The sequence below is a fragment of the Lactuca saligna genome, chromosome 4, assembly GCF_052625555.1.
Source record: "Lactuca saligna cultivar CGN05327 chromosome 4, ASM5262555v1, whole genome shotgun sequence".
In the NCBI taxonomy this organism is placed as follows: domain Eukaryota; kingdom Viridiplantae; phylum Streptophyta; class Magnoliopsida; order Asterales; family Asteraceae; genus Lactuca; species Lactuca saligna.
Window position 1 is genome coordinate 97,739,904 of NC_136420.1, and position 4,656 is coordinate 97,744,559.

A 4,656-nucleotide genomic window follows, 5' to 3' on the forward strand; every position below is an offset into this window, starting at 1 on the left:
AAGGCTAAATGATAGCAGAAACAAATCTGACACTCAGTTGAGTTAAATAGTTGGGCTTTACAAGGCACAAATTTTTGAGTTGTCACATTTAGCATGCTAAAGGTTGAAACTTTGTGATTATAAGGACCAAGATGAGCCTAGATCTGAAGTTGCAACTTCAGATCTTGGTTCATCACTCGAAATGGAACACCAACATGCTAAAATTACCCTAAAACCCAAATATAGAAGGATCTATCTAGAAGGAGATCAAGGTAACAACTTGATACCTCCAAATGATGCTAAACTGGGGTAGACTTCAGATCCTCACACGTTCCTTGCCTCAAACTTCTTTATCTTCAATCTCCTCTCACCAAGATCCACCTTCCGAGCTGGGAGTCGGGATGTTACATCTAATAACCATAAAAATACCATATAAATGTATACTTATAATTTGAGTATGAGAGTGAAATAATTACAATAATATACATTTTTATTTTATTAAAAACAAATTCATAAAGGGTTATGTGGTGACTGTATAATGATATCTATGATTTTAGACAAATTTAATATTTTTTTTAGGGTAAATTACACCAATCGTCCCTTGTGCACATGCCAGAAAGCGTGTTTAGTCCCTATTTTCAAAAATTAACTCGGATCATCCCTCGTTTGCATAAAAGTTGCACTTTTCGTCCTTGATATAGGTTTTTGTTGCGCATCTAGTCCATGACATATCTAAAATGACCATAATGCCCTTTATCTATTTTTTCCAATTAATTTAATGTTATTATTAATTTTTTTAATTAGAAAAAAAAAATATGGCCCCACCTTTTTAAAACACACACACTCTCTCTCTCCCTCTCTCTAGATACCATCATCAGGAATATTCACCACCACTCCTCCCCCATTCATTTACCCACCCATCTACCCACTTTAGTGTGTTACTGGTTAGAGAGTACAAGATGCACAAACCACATAAACACACACACACACACACCCTAACTCGATAAGATGGAAAAAGAAGACCTAGAACTCGCCAATCACCCCTACCACCACTGACCACAACATATCGATCGGAAATCATCAGTCCACTAAAAACACCGCTGCTCCATCGCTACCTCTCACCCACTACCACGTGTCTCCCTTTTTTTACCATCTAGACTCCTTAGATGATCTACCATCTTTTTGAAGATTAGATCTGAGTGGTAAGGTAAAGGTGGGAGATGAGAAGACAATCAGAGTGCAAAATCGATACCCTCTTGCCATAATAATTAGAGGCGACTAGGGTTTATTTGTCACCGATTTGCATGCTAAGTGCAAATCGGTAACCCAAAGCAGCCGCCAGAGACCTCTCGATCATCGACAACTTCCCCTAATTGATCCACTGGACCATCCGGCGAGCACGACAACCAACGATTTCTAAAACTGGCTTCCGACGGCCAAACCCGAGGTCTCGTCACCGCTTTGGTTGTTTCCAACCAAACTCCCACCTCATTCTCATTCGTTTTTCCCCACGATTGCACCCTATATCTAATTGTTTAGAAGAAATCAAAGCAATATCCAAGTGATTAGGCTTCAGATCAGAAGAAATCGAACTTGCATTAGTAGTTTTTTTTTCCATACGAGAGGTTCTTCTACATATTCATACGAAAATATAATTTTTTTTTTCATTTATGTATGTGTGTTAGTTTATGTAAGTAACTTATGAATTTGATTTCATAAATGGATTTGATGTCTTGAATCAATTTTTATTTTTGATTTTTTTTTAGATTAGAACATGGATTCTATTTACTTCGGTGACATATTTAGCGGTAGTGGTAGTCAGAGGCTAATGGTGGTGGTGGTCGGAGGCGATTATCCGATAGCCAAATACCATGAATTTAATAAATAGTTTTCTTAATGGATTAATAAGTAGATAAAAATAAAAAAAGAAATAAGGGCAAAACAGTCGTTTTATGTCATGAGAGATGAAATGAGCAAGTTTTAAACAAACGATGGACGGTCCAAGTTAATTTTTAAAAATAATGACTAAACATGCTGACATGTGCACGGGAGACGATTGGTATAATTTACCATTGTTTTTAAGATAAAACTTTCTATGTTAGTAATTTGCTATTGAATATGAAGGATAGATGAATGTTAAATTAGTTGTTTGTTAGACTATACATATGTTATTTGTAATTTATTTTGTTGTTTGTTAATTATTATTCAACTTTTATGTAACATATAGCAACATGAAAAAACTAATGATGAGTTTTTTCATAGAAAACATCAAAAACAACTCAATAATGTTTTGGATGAAAATAATTTAATAGTGTTCTTAAAAACTGAGTTAAAAATATCATTGTTACAATTTTGAATCAAATTAAACTTGTTTATGTTTATATAGTTATGTTTTAAAGTTTTAAATTTCAGCCCGTCCACTCCTGATGCTTGAGTTCCGCCCCTGATCATGAAAGATTTTATGGATTGTAATCCTGAGTAGAAACAATCAAAAGACATTGAAACTTTTTCTCAAATTTATTTATTTTGTCATTTAATTATTATTTTTAATCGATTTAGCATGTGATTTTTTTATTGAACTACTTATTTATTATTTGGGTTAGTTGATAAGGTGTTAAGCTTGAATTAAGAACGACCGAGCATAATGATATACTTGTGCCAAATCAACTACCTACATTGATATTATACACCATAATCATTTCAAAGTTGTTTTATGTTGATTCCGTGCAAATATTTAATTAGTTATTACAATTTCAAATTATAAAAGGTCCTACTAATTAGATCTCAGATTTTCTTAGAGGACCCCTCATTAATGACTTTTTAGGCATAAATTTCCGTGCATTTATAATATTAATAGCTTTTATGATTACTAAAAGTTAACTTTTTTTGAAACTCGTATTTATCATTTAATTCCTATAAACTTTTTATTTATTATATATTTTATTTTTTTATAATCAAATAATAATACAAATATGTCAATTTTTTTTTATATATTTTAATATTTATATAAACCAATAAATAAAAATAAAATGATATTAAATATTTAAATGAAAACTAAGTATTATTATTATATCGTATTTGAAGTCACTTATTATTATGCTTTTATATAAAAATGATTTTAATAAATTGCACTAAAAACCGAAAATAAATTAATTTTTTTTTGTTTAAAATATTTTATTTTGTATATTTGAAAAAAAATAAGTATATTTTTATTTTAATACTTATTTATAAAAATAATATTCTTTTTCTATAAACAAATCTTTATATTAAGCCATTTTATTATGTAATAATTAGTTTTATTTAAAATAAAATATAAAATAATCATGAGGGTCTAATATTATGTAATAATAATTAATAAAAAGATAATTATTTGGTAATGATTAGCTTATTTTAAAAAAAAAAGTTAGAGTAATTATTAAAGTAATTATTAAGGGGTCTTTTAAAAAAATAAAAAAGGTCTAAATAGCTGAACCCATTATAAATGATGTTTTTGTTTTTATCCATGGTTTTCACGGGTTTCCGTGCAACTATTTAATTAGTTATTACCATTTCAAATTATAAATGATTTTTTGTTTTTATCCGTGGTTTTTACGGGTTTAAACCTAGTTTTTAATATTACCGATGTGTTTGCGAAATTTTTTTATATCTCACATAACAGTTTAATAATATAAAACTATATTGTAATTGATTAATTTTTAATAAAGGATTCCTTTAGGGAGAAAAAAAGGAAGTGAAGTGGGCACGCAAATAGGTTGGATTGTTCGCCTAAACTCTCAACAACTGATTCATTGGATCTCAACGTGTAAAAAACGCATTTCCTGACTTAAACAAAGATAAAAAATAAATGGAGGTGCGGGGAATCGAACCCCGTGCCTCTCGCATGCAAAGCGAGCGCTCTACCATATGAGCTACACCCCCATTTGTGTTTTTTCTCATATGATACCAATATCAAAGTAAGTACATAATAACAACTGGAATTTTATACAGTTCGTTATAATAGTATTAATTTTGTTCTCTAAGAACTCTAATAATATATTCAAATATTTGTTTGTTATGACAACTCTTTCATCGAAAATCATATATGCCTTTGCTCTTTTAGCGATTGCTACAAAACTGTGATGATATTCATTTTGATATGCAAATCTTTTTGGTTTTATCATTGATAAATTTAAATGTGTTAGGTTGGATTAACAAGAAATTGAGCTAAATTCTCTTTTATTGTTCGTTTTGTGAGAAGAAGGAAAATCAAAATCTATCTTTTTTGGTTAGATGTGATATGGTTTGGTGAAATATGTCTATTTAGTCATGTTCCTTTGTTGCATATCTGGATTTTTTTTATTGGAGTTAGTGAATATTTATAACTTCATAAATATTGAAAAAATGTTTATTTTGATGCGGTGGTCTTAACATACTTATGAGTGATTTCGTGGTACCACAACGACCTCATGTTTAAGTAAAGTTGTTGATAGAGGAAATCAATTATGGATGCACAACTAGACAAATGTTTGTGTGCTAATTTCACAATATTTATTAAATACAACAATATTTATTCAAATTTAACGTGAAAAAAGTCTAGATGAAAAAAAATGACACTCTTGCAAAAAGCATCCTTTGTTGTCTAGTCCATATTCGAAACCCTAATACATCCTTTGTTGTACAGTCTTGCAAAAAACATTG

General features: G+C 30.0%; 1 non-coding gene across 1 annotated transcript; it reads right to left on the minus strand.

The window, feature by feature from the left end:
• Nucleotides 1–3,824: 3,824 nt before the first annotated feature.
• Nucleotides 3,825–3,897, minus strand: TRNAA-UGC (transfer RNA alanine (anticodon UGC)). The gene has a single exon. It is a non-coding gene; the product is annotated as a tRNA-Ala (tRNA).
• Between the last annotated feature and the right edge of the window lie 759 nt (nt 3,898–4,656).